Source organism: Cheilinus undulatus, linkage group 13 (genome assembly GCF_018320785.1).
Source record: "Cheilinus undulatus linkage group 13, ASM1832078v1, whole genome shotgun sequence".
Classification (NCBI taxonomy): domain Eukaryota; kingdom Metazoa; phylum Chordata; class Actinopteri; order Labriformes; family Labridae; genus Cheilinus; species Cheilinus undulatus.
In genome coordinates, this window is record NC_054877.1 from 44225031 (window position 1) to 44244420 (window position 19390).

Genomic DNA, 19390 nt, shown 5'->3' on the forward strand with positions numbered 1-19390 from the left:
TGAGAGCACTGATTCAGCAGTATAGATGGAACCATTTTAAAGTGTTTTAGCACAGACACTGGGACAAAATAACAATACCTGACCCCATGTGAGGACAGGATTATTTTTGAAAACCTCCATTTTAAAAATATCTGCCTTTGTGTGGTCTAGGCCTCAGACTTGTAGGAGATTTGGAGCTTATTGTGAGATCGTATGGAGCTGTGATCACTAAGGATAAGCCATCTTAATTATCCGGAATAATTCTTCTCTGCTCCACCTTTAGAGAAGTAAAAGAAATGTCCACCTTCAGCCCTGACACCTGTAGGCTGCTCATTAAAGCCTATCAGACATAGACTGTTCCACCATGGTGTGGGTTTCATGTGCTGAAGCCTAAAGAAGGCAGAGTTCTCCTTTAAGAGAGCACTCAGCTGGATCCTGATTGAAATGTCTCCAGTTTGGACGTGTGTGTCCCTTTAATCATCGCCGGCATTGTAATGACCAATCAGCAGCCATTTCAACTCTTCAATTTGTTGATTTGGTGAGTGGGGGGTTGGCGGAGAGAGGGAGGGAAGGAGGGCGTGCTCGGCAACGGCACAGAGACAGAGAGAGAGAGAGGGAGAGAGAGAGAGAGAGAGAGGCAGAGCGGAGCAGTGTGAGGACAGGAGAGAGCGCACAGACTCGGGGCGCAGCAGCAGCTCGTCTCCGGCTCCATCACCAGCTCTCAGCGGTAAGTGGTACCATCTCAGCGCGGCTTTTTTTCTCTCCTTGTGGGTGGTTTATTCTCCAGAAAACAACCTAAAAAAAAGCTGCATCTACATTTAAACATTTTCTGCCTCTTTTTGGATGTTGTTTCACTGGTTGGAGCTGCGTAATTGAACGCGTTCTCCGCCTGTGAGTGGCACTATGTGGACGCGGGGCACGGAGTTTGGCTGTTTTGCGGTAAAAGTGTTGGGAAATTGTGTTTTCTTTGAAACTTTTCTTTAAATCACGTCTTGTGGAAACTCTAGACTGTATTCAACATCATTCTTCCTCGGCGCCCTCTTCATTATTCCGTGGACGATGTGTGGAAGTTGCGGAGCGCAGTGTTGTTTCCACGTACGGAGGAACTTGTGTGGAAGTTATCATGTTTGAGTGAAATGAGAAATATTTACGTGTACATCTCACCTTTTTAGTGATGAATGCGGCTGTTTGTGTGTAGAGGATGCGTCTGAAACTTATTGTTGGGTCGAATAGAGACCTGGATGCCGAACAAACGAGGCTTCTGTGCGTAAAACAGCTCTACTTTCAGGCATGTGTGATAAGAATTGGAGATGTGTTCTTTCGCGTCATTGTCGGGGGATTTTCTCCCAAGTAAAATGTATTTTTATTATTATTTCACTGAATGTGACGGATGTGGTAAACTTGGTGTAGTGTGGGAGTCCTGACGGAGTTGAATCATTAATGTCAGGATGCTGCTTCGTATTTGAGAGAGAGAGAGACTCGGTGAGTGATGCTGATCCGCTTCGACTCATTTTCTCCTCTCTCTCGCTCTGTCTCTCTCTCTCGCTTGTCCTCTCATATAAATTGCTCATCATTTCACATTAGCAGTCTTTACGTTCAGGTCAGTCTCTTCTGGTTTATTTTAATTGTTTTAAATGTCTGTTGGTTTGATGATCTACTGTAACAGCCAGTCTCTTTGCTGCACAACTGTTGTGTGATTAGGGGTAGACTGAAAGGTGATTGTGCACAGTGGAAAAGAGAGGGTGTATATTGCATGGTGATGGTGCGCATTAAAAGGTTATGTTGAAGATTGAAAGGTAATGGTGCACAGTGAAAGGTGACGGTGCAGATTAGAAGGTGATGGTGCACAGTGAAAGGTGATGGTGAAGAGTGAAAGGTGACGGTGCAGATTAGAAGGTGATGGTGCACAGTGAAAGGTGATGGTGCAGATTGGAAGGTGATGGTGCAGATTGAAAGGTGATGGTGCAGATTGGAAGGTGATGGTGCAGATTAGAAGGTGATGGTGCAGATTGGAAGGTGATGGTGCACAGTGAAGGGTGATGGTGCACAGTGAAGGGTGATGGTGCAGATTGAAAGGTGATGGTGCAGATTGGAAGGTGATGGTGCAGATTAGAAGGTGATGGTGCAGATTGGAAGGTGATGGTGCAGATTGAAAGGTGATGGTGCAGATTGGAAGGTGATGGTGCAGATTAGAAGGTGATGGTGCAGATTGGAAGGTGATGGTGCACAGTGAAGGGTGATGGTGCAGATTGGAAGGTGATGGTGCAGATTGGAAGGTGATGGTGCAGATTGGAAGGTGATGGTGCAGATTGGAAGGTGATGGTGCAGATTAGAAGGTGATGGTGCAGACTGGAAGGTGATGGTGCAGTTATTTTGACAGTACAGTTTTGCCTGGTGTGTGTTTGATTTGACCTCCTAGCTCTGCCTGAAGGGGAGGGGTTGGTATCCAACATAGAGCTGATTATAATAACAGTCATTTTTTCATATTGTTAGTATTTCAGAGATTAATTGCTGGTGTTTAGAGTTCATTTAAATGGTTTACTTGAAACCTCAACATTAATGGATGTTAAAACTAACAGCAGGGTAATTTTTTTCAGTTAAGTGAAGGAAGCTTACCACAGATGTAAGATACTCTCATACAAGTTTAATTCTTAAATTTTATATCCTCTAAATCTTACTGATATTTCTGTGCAACAACCATGACCTAGATAGGTGAGGGTGGCGGCCAGAGTCAAGCGTGACACATGTCGGCAGATGTGCTTTGCTTCGACGGCAATGGTCAAGCTCAACGCCATTCCTTATGTTTGGGCCTTGGTGAGACACCCTGAGATCGCCACTGGTTTTTGGGCCCTTGGGACACCCACATCTTGACCAAGAGCTGAAGGCAAACCTCCTACCTGCCTAGATGGTACCTTATGCCAGTGGTTCCCTACTATTTTTCCTTGGTGCCCCCTCTATCTGTATCTAATAAATAGTTTCATTAACAAAAGGAAAAAGTCAACATGTTATTTTTACTTCCTAGTCTGAATCCCGATCGGACAGGGCCTTTCCGTTTGGAGTTCTCCCCGTGCATGCTTGGGTTCTCTCTGGGCACTCTGCCTTCCTCCCACAGACCAGACATGCTTGTTAGGTTAATTCTCTGACTCTAAATTGAACGTGGGTGTAAGTGTGAGCGTGCCAGGTTGTTTGTCTCTATATGTCAGCCCTGTGACTGACTGTCAGCCAGTCCAGGACAAACCCTGACTTTCACTCAATGGCTTCCAGTCTCAAGACCCCAGACAGCATGAGTGGAGTAAATAATGTATAGATCAATGTCATTCTTTCCAAGAGTCAGTTAAATGAACTATTCAATAAGTGTTTTATCATGACTGCAGTTCATATGTGCATAACCTTGAAGTAGACAAAGCCTCGTATCCGCTCTGTGATGTTTGGATCCAAGGTGCTAGGCCATGTTTACCCACCACATCCACACCTTACTCCACGCTAAAGGTGTCAACTTTGTTATTTTTTCACAAGATTATTTTCCCATGTCCCTGGTAATATGCAAGGACATCCGCCTTACATGTCTTACTTCAGCCTCTTTTTTTGGAAGCAGAAAAATTCAAAACGTTTTTTTTTTTTTTGTCACTGTTATGGGACACGTCTTCCTATGGGGGCCAAAGCAAACTACTCTCCCTGCTGAGTATTTACTGAATAATGAATTGATGTCTTGGTTTCATTGTTAAATTTGTCGTAATGAGGGAGAAAAGCTGTTCAAAGAGGCCTTCCAGTTTTGTGCTGCAAGTGAACCATAGATGAAGTGAAACCAATCAATTGATGTAATTATGACAAAAGCAAAATTTCATTTTAGAATAACATATTCTACAGGATGTCAGGAGAACTGTTAAACCCAAAAAATACTTTTCAGCCCAAAAAGGAAGAAACTTTTAGCCACTACTGATCCTATGTACCTGTTGATATTAATAAATCACACAGGGGACGGGCCCATTCACTTGGATGTTCAGGGGCCTGGCCATTTCTTTGGGCGGGCCTGTGTAGGTTGTGCAACTCCAGCTGGGCAAGGAGGGATTTCTGCACAAACAAGATCCCATGTTTCGTGCTGTGCACCAACGGTTGAAAATGTGATAATAGAAACATTCTCAAACTACTTTTGGGTGCTGATAATGTTGGCACATTCAAAAAGAGAGTAAAAAGAGAAAGAGAAAGAGGAACAGGGGGCATGACTCGCTTTTGGTTGGAGTCTGGTTTAGTGCAGCACAGTTTGTCACGGTTTCCTCAGCTGATGTCTGTCCAGCCTCGCTCGTTGTGTTGGGAAATCAATCTCCTTTTAAGAGATCTGGATCATTTGGCTCAGTACAGTAGAGTTGGTTGTTTGGCTCCTTATTTGGTGCCAGTTTATCTTTTTAAATGTTGATTTAAAATGGAGGAAATAGTGCTGGCTCTCAAAAGGGGGGCTAGCTACCGCGATTCACGTCAAGGAGCCGTTTCATAGCACAGGCTCGTTCTTGAACGGCACATCATTACTTGGTTGCCTACAACACGAGGTTTATTTGGCTTAAAGTGTATCAGTGTTTCCATTAAAATCATGTTTTTGTCAAAAGAAGGCCTTTTTCATATGTGAGAGGGGCTCAGCTAGCCTCTTAGCCCCTCAAGACTTGACCGCCCTCATCTGGCGACCCTAGACACATGACGGTCTGCAGGACTGAGTAATTTGTGATACTGATTGCCACCATGGCAGGTAAATAAGGATCATAGCCAGTGTATTTTGGAATCTTTTGCTGATAACAGCAGCATGCATGTCCACCTAAAGGACTGTCAGTCATTCCTAACGACTGTTCCTCACTTCCTGCCCTCATCTGGATCACATGACTGCAAATGACCTACATGTTGTTGAAATGTTTTCATCTGCCAAAGGGGTAGAAAGTTTGAGAACCACTGCCGATGAAGTCTGAAGCTCATTTATTCTAAATCTCACTCCATAATTAATTTCTAAATGCTCTTGAGAAAAAGCCTCCCAGTCCTTTGTTTTGACTTTTCTTACTTATAAAGTCAGTTTAATGTGCTAATTTCAGGCTGTTAAATCTCTCAGTGAAATAACAGGATTACATTTTCTGAATGCATTAACTTGTTTGACAACAAAACATCAAAATTGTCCCAGCAAATCCCGAGGCTTTAGCTGTTAAGTTGTTAAATTAATCTGGCTCTTTACTGCAGAATAGTTTAAAGTTTATCTGTGGAAACCCGGGACAGCCCTCTGGAATTTAAAGCCCCGCTGCTCACTCAGACCGCTCGCTGAGATCCATTGATTTATACTTTGTAGGTTTCTGGGGTTTTCCCAGCATGCATTGAAGGGTCTCAGAAATGTACTGCTTCCATCATTATTACGAGTCGGTCGTCACATGCATTCCTCGCTGACTCAGACGTGACCTCTGCGCTGTAAACCTACGTCTATCAGAGAGAGACGGCACATCCTGATTTATCCGAATGATTAGTCCTGTTTTCTGCTAATAATACTCTCCCTCCTCCAGCAGCAGCAGTTTATAGTTAACACACTCAGAGACGTCTGAATGTTCTAGCCTTAAAGCAGGAATAAGCACTTGTTGTTTCCTCGTTAACACTCCCAGTCTGCTCGCTCTGTCGGCGCTGACACTGACCCGCCGTGTCCGTGTGTACCAGGATGTATTGTTTGTCCCTCTATGCTCGACTCTGTCTTTACAATAGGAGACTTTGTTTCTTTAAGCTGAAGAGTTGTGAGGGAAACACGCCCCCGGGTGGTCCTGACCCTCACCTTCACTGTCTTTAATCCTGAGCTAATCAGAACGGGTCAGAGGTGGAGCCTGCTGGAGGAACGTGGTGATAACGGCGCTGTTTGAACTCTGACTGCTGACTGAGGAGAGCAAAATGTGGAAAAATGAATTATCAGCTTAGAAAAGCTTTAATTTAAGAAGACTTTATTGCCTTTATGGCCTGTGATAAACATGCACTGGTTACTTACAGTTTAGGAGTTCAGCTAAAGGGAAAATTACTGATGCAGCCAATAGGATCCTTTCATATTCCTCCAGATTTAACACCTTCCTTATTTGTTTTGTTCCAATATTGATGATTATTTATGGTATAAAATACCCAACTTTGGAGAAGTATTTTCATTTATGCAGCTGCTGTGTCTTGTTCAGGGTCCATATTGTTTGTTGTGCAGCGTGGCATGGAGGCGATCAGCCTGTGGTACTGCTGAGGTCTTATGAGGCTTTGATAGCGCCCTTAATGTCTCTCCTCTTCCTCTTCCCCTGAAGATCACAGAAACATGTTTTATAACTCTGTTTCTTCTCTTCGCCCTTTAACTTCAACTGTAGTATTAAGTTTCATTTCTCTCCTGCTGAGGCGTATCAAACTGGAATGGAGGTTGAAACCAAACTGGGCCAAAATGATAGTCACGATTTTTAATCACAATAACTTTTTTGACTTTTTGTGTTAAAAAGCTTGTAAAACATCAACCCTGTGGTGCACAGTCCAGCTCTATACATCCTTTTTTTCAGGACAACCTGAGCTTTAAGAATATATCTACTACAGTAATGTCACTTGAATTGTAGAAAAGTTACAGGACTCTAAAGACAAAGAAAAAAAAACAAATCTGATTTTGAAACTCACAGATTCTTATTGATAACACAGTTAACAATAGTGACTAAGACTTTTCTTTGGACAGACTTGTTCTCACATCTCTTGGGGACAAAACAGTGAAAAAATAAATATTCTGTGGCTAACGGTTTTCAAAAATATGTACATATATACAAGGAAAAACTCCATGCGCTTTTTTTGCAGTTAGATTCATTTGTGCTATTCCTCAAAGCAGTAGAGACAAAAATGGTCAACTACCCTTCCCACAATGCATTGCATGTCAACAAACATGGTGCGGTGTACTGAAGAAAGCCAAAGTACATGATCGAAAATGGATCAAAAATGGTTGAAAAGACGCTCATTATCGGATGTAACGCTGTGGATTTAATCTCCACAGACTCTGAAAAGTCACTGAAGTCCAGGGCTCACTACAATAGCGTCCTTTAGGGCCTTGGTTCCCAACCTGGGGTCCGGGACCCCCCAGGGGGGGCGCCAAAGATCTCAAGGGGGGGTGCGAGGCTTTGTCTGCTTTGAGGCTGCCAAAAATAGATGTGCAAATATTGACTACAACCATGATAAAACAATTAGTAAGTAGTTTATGCAAGGTCTTTAGATAATAAAAGCATTCATAGACCTCTTTTTAGTGTTTTATCATTGAAACAATTCAAATCTTTGTTGATTTTTGGTGTCAGTGTGTCACTTTTTCTTCACTCTTGGGTCCTGGGGGGGCTCCACTTTTCTTAGGTGCATGTAGGGGGGGGCTTCAAGGAAAAATGGTTGGGAAACACTGCTTTAGGGCAACGGAGAGCAATGGTCAGCTTTCAGGGGCAGAAGAGTAAGTGTCTATGACTTATGGTTGAAAAGTTATCAACGTCTTTATAAACTGTATTACTTATTGTTGTATACGTCAACGCTGTCTTTAGAGACCCCAGATTGTCGACCAAGTTCCAGGCTCACTAGAAAATGTTCTGTAAGAGTTACAAATGTATGGAAGACATGATAAGAAAGGCACAACAGAGAGCTTTCATAGAAAAAACATGTTAGTGCCTACGCCTTAGGGTTAAAAAGTTACCACGCAATTTACAAAGAGGTGCGCCTGCGGCACGTTAGCTGTGATTGAAACACCCGAAATAAAGAGTTAACAAGTGTGGCCAAATACTTCTGTCCATATAATGTATGTTTTTGCACCAGTGATCTGATGAAATGATCACAGAAATCACAAGACTCAACGGCAGTCTCAATAAGCAAAGACAGAGTTGATTTTTGGGTTTTGAAAAATGCAGAACCACGGGGAGCAGGTGGCCTAGTGGTCAAAGGCGCTCCCCATGTACGCGGTCGGCTGGGGTTCGAATCCAGCCTGAGGCCCTTTATCACATATCTCACCCCCACTCATGACCCTGTTTCTGACTCTATCCACTGCCCTTCTCTATCTAATACAGGCACAAAAAATGCCCAAAAATAAATAAATAAATAAATAAATAAATAAAAGCAGAACCAGGTCCTTACAGATCTAGGTTTGACAGTCATCCCTAGTTTTCAGGAGCAGCTTCACATGTCCAGCAGGAGAGAACTGGTACAGTAAAATAATGTTACATCACAGTTAAAGTTAGTCAAAACTTTATAGATTTTTAGGTTTTGGAAAATGCAGAACCGAATCCTAATGGATCCTGATCTCCATCCCACAGTGATGATGGTTTTACAGAAATCGATGTTGGGCAGAAATAATATCAGCGATGGTATTCACGGCGGCTTACTGCCCACTACTTTCACCAGTAATGAAAAGACGTTGATAGTAAAACATTTAATTAAACTCTTCAGTGGGAAGAACATTTGCTTTCTGAGCGTCCACACGTCTGTGTTTATTTTAAATGATTTCAAACACATTTATATTTTCAGGAAGAATCTATGCAGCGAGAGAGATGTGAATAATATAAGCTCACAGAGTGGGAAGATACAATCAAAACACATCCAAGATAACCAGAAGAGACATTTGATGAAGGCCTCAGAGGAAGCCAAGCAGGCTGGACGAGATGTCAGAGGATACAGATGTATAGTTTATTAGTAACCTTCACTCTCCGCTCTGCTCTGAGTCACTTTCAGCTCATTCACGTCGTTTGTTAACAGTGAAAAGTTCACAGAGATAACCTGCAGCCGTTAGCGCACGATCACCTCTGAGATCAGTGGAGCCATCATCAGTGACGGAGGACGAGGGGAGCTTTTCTCCTCACTGGAGGCGTCCTCTCTCTCCCTCTCTCTCTCTCAGCTGAAAACAAACAAACAGGCCGCTGCTGCAGCCGTTAAAGAGAGGAGAGATAAAGCTTATAATCCCCTGTATCCTCCAAACTCATGATGATCTAAGTATAGAAATGCTCCAGAGATGACCAGAAAAGCCTGAATGAACAAATATTTTAGTGTCATCTTAAATTAGGCCACAAACACGCCTAATGTTGTTTGTTTTTGAGCTGACTGCGGTTTGGCTGTTAACAGTGATCTCATGTATTTGTTTTATTTTTGTCTCTTGCTCTCAAATGATTCAGTTTGGTGTCGCAAACATGAGCTAACACACATTATTTTTTTGAATTTCTATTAATGTTTCGAAAGATAGACCTTTACTGTCATTGCAGAGCATGAATAAGGTGCAAGGAAGTTGGGTGGCTACCCCTGTCGGTGCATACGGCTGAGAAAGCAGACATAAATGAAGAATTAAAACTACACAATAGACAACAATTACAACGATTAAATAAGAGCACACAAGAAGACAAAAAGACATGGTATTGCACTTGCACCAACACTGCACATTGCACAGAACCCCATGGATCTTGCACATGACCCGTGCCGCTGTTTTTTTGTTCACTTTCGTGTTAATTGTGCCTATGGCTCTGACATAAAAACAGTTTTTGTGCCTGTTTGTCCATGCTTTAGTGGAAGTAAAAAGGCCTTCCAGAGGGTTCCAGCAGGTGGTGTTCAGGGTGGGATTGTTCATTAGTGATGGGAATTCCAGCTCTTTTCAGTGATCTGGATCATTTGGCTCGGTTCAGCAAAAAGAGTCGGCTCTTTAGGCTCCCAAATGGCTCTTCATTCGAGTACTAGTTTGGCTTCATTAGACCTGCCAATTTTTGCATTATTATAACATATGATGTATATTTGGGCAGGTATTTTACTCCAACTATAATAAATTTTAAAATTGCTGAAAATGTCATGTAATTATTATTGAAAATGTACGGTCTTCCCGAAACACCTTGCAGGTTAGATGAAATCTGCTCATTGGCTGGGCTGTATGACACACCTGAAATAAAACATTAATGTTACACCATCAAACACAGGTCCTTAATGCATGGTGTGCCTGTGGTAGAGGATAAAATATCATCCTTACTAGTCAATCAAATAACACGCACACACAATCTATATTTAAATTAAATTGGTAATAGTAAGAATGATATGAAATGGCTCCAAAACAGGATCCGGCTCTTATCGTTCACGTAAAAGAGCCAGCTCTTTGAACCAGCTCGTTCACCAATGACCCATCACTCAAGTTAAATCAGCAGAAACAAGCTACAACAGCGCTTAACAGGAAGTACTCGTATGAGGACATGGGACGTTTTGCTGATGAAGAATAACGAAATAGAGCATTGGCAGATTTTGGAAAGAAAGCGACTGTCCACTAACTGTTTCACATAATTATCTAGTGTATGATGTTCTTGTGTTTCAAATACATGGGCCAGACGTGGCCATCGAACAGGCCGGGTGGATCTGGCACCCTGTAGTTCCTAGAGCACCTCCTCTTTTTGCTTTCTTTATACGGGATGGAAATAAAGTAACGTTGGTTCAGTACGTTGATCAAAGGTTCATAGGTGTAAAGCAGAAAGCCTTCCACAATAAAGATGTGAGTCTCCTCCTCCTTAGTGTCAGACGTTGGGCCGATCTCAGCGTCCAGGGTGTTAATAACGCCATGAGATTTCTCAAACTTCAAAGGGTTATCCAACCATGCGTAGATCGTACACATCATGGTGTCCATGTCCAGCACATTGACGACTTGAAGAAGTCATCCTGATGGACCACACAACAGTTGGCCAGGTTTTCGATCAGTCTGTTGGTGAGGGTGGTTTTCCCTCCATTGGTTACGCCGCCGATGCCGATGATGTACTGCATGATTTCAGAGCTCGTTAGAAAGTTGCCGAGAGTTCAAAACGTTAATAAAACTGGTCAGAGATCGGAATGATCAGACTGGAAGAAAGCTTAAAAGGAGAAAATGCAGCAGGAAACATCAACTACTCAATTCCTCCACAGCACTTGAGTTGAGTGAGTAAGGGTGCAGGTTCCTCTATCTATTTCAAAGTCTCCCTATATTTCTCACCAAATTATTCTTTAGGTTCGTGGAAAGGCTTATATCAAACTTTATATGGAATAAAAAAAAAAAAAAAGGCATACGGAAATGTATACTGCAGAGACCTTCACTTCACGGTGGTCTGGCACTTCCTAATATCCTTTATTATTATTAAGCAGCAAATATAAGAACTTTGATGTACTGGATGAGAAATTTAAACGCCTTAGATACACATATGTGGCTTACCTTAGAAAATACATCCTGCAGGTGCAGCTTTATTATGAGCTGAACTCCCGCTGGTTAAACCCTTAACAAAGAAATGTCATCAGTTGTTGATAAATTGGTGCTCTAGCAGCATCCATGCTAATGTTTTCTGCCATAATTGCACCGGCCTCTTGTTGCTGCCTGCTTACTTCATGGCTCTGCCACCCGACAGTACTGCCCCTCATCGCTGATTGGTCCTGTCACTTTCTAACCGGGCCCAAACGGTTCAGATGGGAGCTTTGCAAGATGGATTCGCCGGTGAGAAACACGAATAAATGCTTACTGCATTTGGTACAAATTTGTCTGCACTGATTTTTATTTTTAAGGGAGCAATTTCTAAGTCTGTTGTTGCATCAGTTGGTAGAATTGCAGAAAAATGCTACACAAGCTCAAGTCCATAGACTAATGCCCAAGTAAAGGTGCATTACACAGTTTTAACTGTTACGATTTTTCTACAATGCAAGGCAGTGGATCAAGTTGCATCAATTATACCTCACATCTACACTGCATACCCGTATTTAAGCTAGCCAATGAGCAACCGTGCCATATCAACCCCTCCTTTTTCATACGTGGCACAGCTACAGGTGTAGGTCTGGATTTTTGTTTTTTGGGGTTCAAACATGCATGTGCTTCCTATAGACAGCCTCATTAAAGATCACCCTTCTTCATAGATATTTGTCGTATTAATTGAAACAAAATGCTGAGAACAGAAACATCATTAGAACAAACGACTGATTTGATAGGGATGACGCTTTTTACTTTTAATGTTCAGAGAGAAGTTTTGTGGTGTCTAATATAAGAGTCTGATCGCTGTAGACCTCAGGGAGGATAAATCCTGCCATGATGATGTTAAAAAGTTGTAAAACAGAGTTATGGAGCTAGAAGGTGTCAGGAATGATCAATCTGAAGATGGGATCAGAAAAGCTAACGAGCTGATGATTGAATCAGGAGACAGCGCTCCAGAAGCAGACGCATCAGGGGATTATTTTGGCTTGTTCACAAGACTTCAGAGACTTTTTTAGCTCTTAAATCTTCAATCTTTAAAATGTGAGATCACATTATGTCTTTCATTAGCTGGTGATTAGCAGCAGCTTTGTACTCGGAGCTCTGAAACCCCTCTCTCTTCATGTTGAAATCTTTCATCATCCGAGAGAACGCGCTGAACTGAAGGAGGCTTGTTTTTAGAGAAGCAACAGGGTCCAACTGTGGGGTTGCTTTTATTACGGTTAAAATGGGGCAAAATAAGAAACAAACAATCTGCGAGCTCATTCTAAGACTGACAGAGAAGGCTTATGACATTATCTGGGTCACCAAATCCTCTTTTTACTTCATTTTAGAGTAAAAAGAACAGGTTTAAAAAAGCTTCTTCTGTTTTAATTGCATGTTAACAGTTCCTGCACTACTGATGCATCAATATTTTCAAGTTTTTGTGCTTTTTTTAAAAAGTATTTTACACAAGTCCTGGCATGGCGAATACGCTGACATAACTGTGTGCAATCAGCATGCCCATCATGTAAATAAATAAATAAATAAATAAAGGCTCTTACCTCTGTAATGGGAAGTAAAGTAGTTTTCTTTTTTAAATGGGAAACAATAATTAGAAAGTTAGTTTTTTTGTTTTACTAAGCTAAGTTTGATATTATGGTTTTGCAATAAAATCTTGCAAGCATTGCTTACTGAATTTCAGATTGCCCATGTGACCATTTGACCATTTTTGCCTCTTTAACCCAACTATTTGCCATTCTCTAACTCCTTTAAACCAATTTTCTTGCCTGTCTTATCCCTCCTTTTTCCATTTTTGCCCCTTTTTGTCTATTTTTGCCACTTTTCATTACTTTTGTCACCATTTTTGACACTTTTCACATATTTTTGATATACTTTTTGCCCTTTTTCCTTTGACACTAATGGTTTACCACATTTTAACCTCTTCTCACCACGTTTCCTGCAAGTTTTTGTCCCTTTGTGCCCCACCACAACCCATTTGGATCTTATCGCCCATTTTTGCCTCTCTCTAACCCTTTTTCACCACTTTATCTGCCCATTTTTGCCAGTCTTAACACATTTTTTTTTTATATTTATTATTAATGGCTGACAAGTGAATTTCTGTAAAAACAGATAAAATGTGAAGTCATTCTAAAACTATTTGAATATTAATTGCTTTTGGAGTGGATTTAACAGCTGCAGACATTTAAAGCCAAAAGATACTCTTAAAACCACATCTTCTTTTCCTGCTTTTCTGAGTTTAATGAACTTCTGGGGGCCAGACAGGAAGCTTTGGAGGGCCTTCGGGCTAGCAGTCGATGATCAGTGACATATGATATACCCTATATAGACAAAAGTATTTGGCCACATCCATTTACTCTTAGAATTAAGGTGTTTCAATGAGACCTGTTCCCACGTGTATAAAATCAAGCACCAATCCATGCAGTCTCCACTGGCAAACATCTGTGATCCTAAATCCTTCTGAAGAGCTCAGTGACTTCAAGCAGAGCACTGTGATGGATGCTGCCTTTGCAATGAGACAGTCTGTGAAGTTTCAGCCCCTGTAAGTGTAGGTGATAGTAGAAAGTGGAAGTGTTTAGGAATAACAGCCTCACAGAGCGGGGTCAACGACTGCTAAGGTGCATGGAACTTCCACTGCCAAGTGTTGAATGGAGTGGTGTGAAGCAGACCGACACTGGCCTGTGCTTTAGCATACCAAGAGATTCTGGGCAATGCTATGCCTCCAACTTTGTGGCAACAGTTTGAGGAAGGCCCTTTTCTATTCCAACATGACTGTGCTGCAGTGCATAAAACAAGGCTTATAAAGACATAGTTTGTGTTCTGACCTCAACCCTGTCAATCACCTTTGGGATGAACTGCAGTGCATGACTTCATAAATGCTCTACAGAGTGAATGGGCACAAATTCGCACAGGAACACTTCAAAGGGTTGTTGAAAGTTACAAGAAGAGTGGAGGCTGTTAGAGCTGCAGAAGGGGGCCAAATGCATGTTAAAGTACATGCATCTGAACAATGTCATTACAGTCCCAGTAGGTGTAAAGGACAGGTGTCCGAACACATTTGCCCATAATCAGCAAAATGCTGCATAGCGGCCCTGATAAGATAATAATTTGTCAAGCCCTAGTTTATTGTACTGTACTGCCCTTTTAACACTTCAACAGGTGTTTGAATTGTAAAAAGACCAGGGCTGTCAAGACTAAAGACTTTAATTGCATTAATCTTCAAATTTCTGTGGTTATTTGTAAATCTTAGAATTTTTTTTAAATCACATTTTTAATGCCACTATTTTGAATTCAAAACCTATTTTGTTTCATTTTAAATTTTCCTATTTTCTTATTGATTCCCTGTTTGGAACCAGACCTACGTTTCCAAGGAGAAATGAACTGTTAACAGATTGTAAAGCAACTAAAGGAATAGTAAAAAATATATATTTTTAATAACACAATGTGCAGATGTCTTGATTTATCCACAGAGCTGTTTGTGAGTTTTTAAAGTGAAATGAGACTTTAAGGAGCAGTGGTAGATTATTTTACAAGCGGCAACCTCCGGTCCTGAAAAATGAAGCCGATGCCGAAGTGCAAAAAATTGCTATACCGTGAGTGTCCACTTGAGACTGCCTGCAGGAAAACCGTCTGCACACATGTTAAACAGCCGGTTTTGACACTAAAAATAAACTGGTTTACAGCCTGGTTCAAAACACCAAACGTGTCTCATTAGCTAGGGTCTTATTGTGCTCCCACTGTACGGGGGGTGAATTTTTTTGTACCACGATGGTTTGGATTATATTTAGGATAAACCTCACTTCACGGTGATTGGCACGTCTCATTTGATTGACAGATAGCTCGGCAGGCAGAGGCTCCGTTTCTGTCAACTGGAATGCTACCTAGCAGGCTGACAGGAAGTCGCACTTAGTGGGCGGGCCATTAGGTTGATCTAAAGTTCGGTTGAGACCGCGATGTCAGTATGGAAGCATCCACGAATGGGCTTCAAAGCCGTTTGAGTCCACCTATTGTAAGCTGACTGACGTCACACGGGGTTTGTCCAATTCTTTCTACAGTCTATGTTATTTTACATCTCCATGGCTGCTGACGCTGCAGAAAAGGACAAAAAAGCACGAGATTATTCACTATTTTAATAATGAGTGTAATAATGATCAACCTTGATGAATTTCAGTTCATGTAATTCATCCTGACGGCTTAGAAATTGCGTTAAACTTCATAAATGATGACTTTTTAAACCCAAGAAATCCTAAAATTTAATGTAAACTAAACAGTGATGTCTTAAATTGACCAGAAAACAGAAACAGATTGTTGTAATATATGGAAGGAAACGATTTTTTAAAAATATAAAAGGTCAAATGATAAATAAAAACAAAAATGTCATGTCTTATGAGGAAAGACTCCCTAATCCATGCTGTAAAGCCTTTAACTGATCTGATCTCTCATTGGATGAAAAGTGAAGCTGTCTCCACATGATTATAAGAGTTCAGGCAGACGAAGATAACTTCAGTTTAATTTAAAAGTCTGGTTCATTCGACCAGAAAGAGATTAATGACGTTATCAGCAGTGTCTCATTTCAGAGGTGAGTCATGAAACTACTCTGTGAAGTCATGACAACGCACGCGCTCAATGTAAGCTCATCCCGCCCCTCCTCCACCAATCAAGGAGCATGATTCACCGTCTAAACTCAGCAGACCCTCTGACACTTTCATTAAAGGAGCTCTGGATGCTAATGAAGCTCTGACACTCTCTGTGTGCTAATTCACACCTGACAGTGGGCTCTGTGTGCGCCGCTGTCTGCAGTGTTTGTGGAGGGTGATAACACTCAATGTGTTTACATCATGTTAAGGAGAAAGTTGATGCTTTGTGTTAGGCAGACTAAAACGGAGTTTGCACTAAGTCAGCAAGTGGAGCAGCATGTATGTGTGGAAAAAAAAAACTTTAGGCTGCAGGCAGCGCTGGCCGGGCCTTCGCTTCTTCCCGTCAGAGTTTGGCTCATGTCAGGGTCATGGCATTGCTGCTGCGGCCGTGTCTGTCTGACACAGGAAGGTTAAACACAACATGAAGAGAGAGAGAGAGCACACAGGGAAAAGTGTTAAAACTCAGGAAAGTGGTGTGTTTTGTTGCTTTCAGCGTGTGGACAGACGAAGGCTTGCTAACTTGTCTGATTGTTTAGACAAGTCAAGAAGGTTCAATAGTAACTAGCTGAAAGAGCAACCTACTGAAGCAGAGTCAGACATCTATCCATCGATACATTGATTTCCTCCTGGCGCTTGTAAACTGGGACAAGGACAGCAGTCCAATTAAGCAGTCTAATTGAGCTCTTACCTCAGCCTGACGTTTCCGTACATGTAAATGTTCTCGCTGACTCTGTCCAGAGGATTCAGCTGAGTAGATATAGCAGCAGCACCGTGTCTGAGGTAGAGATGCTTCAGAGCTTTTTTACAGACATCTAAAGTTGTCAGCCTTTTGGAGAAAACTCCAGCCGTCTAAGGGGAAACTAAAACTTGGCCCCCCTGGCGGATTTTGCAAAGTGAGGTACAAGATGACATCTGGAGCATCCAACACTTCAACACCTGCAATCTGGTAAAATGTCGATAAAATGTATGAGCGCTTGGAGGTTGTTTCAGGCACTGACGTTGTCTCTAACTTTTTATTAGATTCCTATGATGTTAAACCACAGCTGGAGGGAGCTGGTCATGGAAGCACCAGCGGTGTCCAAACTCTGGCCCGGGGGCCAATTTTTGTCCACTTTTGATTGGCCCACTGCAAATTTTGAAAATAAATTAAAATATGTCTCACATCAGAATATAACGCATTGCTTGACTGTATTGTATTTCTTACTTTCAATACTGTGCTACCATGTTAATTCTGTAAACAAACATTTTGACAAGAAGAATTTATTGATTTTTTTTTTTTTTTAATTTGTGACTAAACTAAGACGACGCTGTAAATGATAGACATATTGGCAACCAGAACAACAATGTTATCTTGAGTTTTAATGCCCTGTTTAGTTACTGCAGCAAATCGCAGCACCAGTGGTGTTCCAGGTGCGCCGCCAGTGGTAGCCAGGGCCAACCAGGGCTCCCTGAAAATCTTAACATTAATTGGCTATTTCGAGGTCAACCACTAACTAGCACACTGAGTCACTAAGAATGTCTTAATCTACATTTGACTGGTTTCTAACTTTAACATCCTTAAGGTCCGGTGTATGACAGTGGCCCAACCATTCTTATATATTTCTGTATCCTCTTAAGACCCTGAGTCCACATATGAGGACGTTACATTTTGGCTTCTCTACTTTAAAGTAAACATTTTTGGTATTGGAATTGATGAGGTAATTGTACAAAACAATGTCCAAGTTTAAGGTATTTGCTTGAAATGCTGGGACAATTTGCTGTTTGGATATTTTAGGGAATTTTCTTGGAAGTTATCAAGTTTTTTATGGAAATTAAGGATATATTGTATGTTTTGGAATGTTTTATTTTTGTTTGTTTTTTTGTTTTGCATTTTAAGGGGAATATGGGAAATTTATTACCAAATTTTGGGGGAAAGTGGATTGGGAATTTGGGTTTTGGGATTGTCCTTTGAAATTTTCAGTTTTTTTCTTTTTGGTGTTTCCATCATTTTAATGGAATTTTGGGGAATGTTTTTGAACATTTCTAGAATTTGCCAAGAAATTTAAAGGGGGAATTTGCTTTTATATTCGGCGAATTTGCTTGAATTTTTTCATGAATTTGCCAAGAAATTTTGGGGGAAATTTTTATTGGAATTTTAAGGCTTTATGAGGTAGTTTCCCTGAAAGATTTGGGGACTATCTAAAGGAATATTTGGGTATATTTTGGGTTTATTTTATGGAAGTTGCTTTGGTTTTGGAAGGGAGTATTTTCAGATCATGGAAGGTGAAATATATTTCTTTGACCTGAAATTTGTGACAAAATATTTATGCTATGCATGTAAAGTACCCATTTTTTCAGAATAGTCTATTAAAAAAAATCCTACCTTCATTTTTGTACATTTTTATTATTTAATATGAGAATGACAAAAACCCTTAAATGCAACACTTCATATCCAATGTGCAATATGAGTCAAAATCATCAGAATTAGATATTCCTAAAGAATTTTTCAGCCCTTGTTTAGGAATATAAGAGAGTTAAAAAATAATCACATATCAAATCTAATCGCAATATTAGAGAAAAAAATTGCAATTAGATTTTTTTCCATAATCATTCAGCTCTACTTGCAAATACATGCCGACAAAAGCCTGTACCAGTGGGATTTTTTTAATACTGTACAACCTGGCAAAATTTGAGGAGGGTATGACGGTATTAAAAATAAATATGGCCCAGTCCCAGGTGTGGACAAATCTCAGCAAAGATAGAAATAAAAGCCAAAAAAATCTTAAAACACTGCTGCTATAAATGTAAAATGTAAGGAAAAGTGAGTCAGAGTTTGTTAGTCGGGCTATTTTATGGGTTCAATCCCAGAGTTCAAGTAATTAAGTGAGTAGTCTGCTGTTCGGCTGACAGCTTGTGCTCGGAAAGTTTTGGTCTTTGTGAGTATTTTCCATGGAAAACATTTTTCCATCCTCACGTTCCTGGTGTTTGGCTTTTGTGACCTCCATCAGTCCAGATGAACACGCCGCGCTCAGATTGGAGGACCGCTTCCTCTCACCGTTCCTGTTAGAGACAGTCGGCGGCGGTTTGCTGTCGCTGCACGTTCAGCAGCCGATCACTGCGTGTGACTCCAAGCAGCTTTTAACACTCCGCACAAGCGTTCACATCACATGAGCAGTTTTCCTCTGACAGGTGTTCAGCCGCATCTCTCTGGAAGGATCCTGTGAATCTCTGGCTGTTTGAAGCAGCGTCAGCCTCCCTCCTCTCTGACAGCTCCTCCAATTACTGCTCCGCAGCCCACTGTGTTGTGTTTGCAAAAACAGAAAGTCGTGTTCATCAAAGCCGGGTCAGAGAGAAGGAAGAGACGTGGCAGCTTCTCCGTTCTGACTGATATCAGATTAGAGGTGTTTTTTGATCCTGCAGCAACCGGCGAGATTTCTAATTAGTGTCTGATAGAGAAGCGGAGGTAACAAAGAGGAGGACTCGGAGGAAAACACGGACCACAGACAGGGAGAGGCAGGGAAACCGTTCTGATCCAAGATGAAAAATAAGACCCCAAACAGGAGAAATTTTAGTTTTTGATTTTACGATGGCG

General features: G+C 41.3%; 1 protein-coding gene and 1 pseudogene across 1 annotated transcript in view; one reads left to right on the forward strand and one right to left on the reverse strand.

The window, feature by feature from the left end:
* The first annotated feature begins 593 nt into the window (after positions 1–593).
* LOC121520480 (cadherin-6-like) overlaps positions 594–19390 on the forward strand; it is a 170750-nt gene continuing 151953 nt past the window's right edge. The window contains exon 1 of the mRNA XM_041803944.1: positions 594–706. The gene's annotated coding sequence lies outside the window, so the exon portion shown is untranslated. The remainder of the gene's footprint in view (positions 707–19390) is intronic.
* LOC121520261 lies at positions 10274–10798 on the reverse strand (annotated as a pseudogene).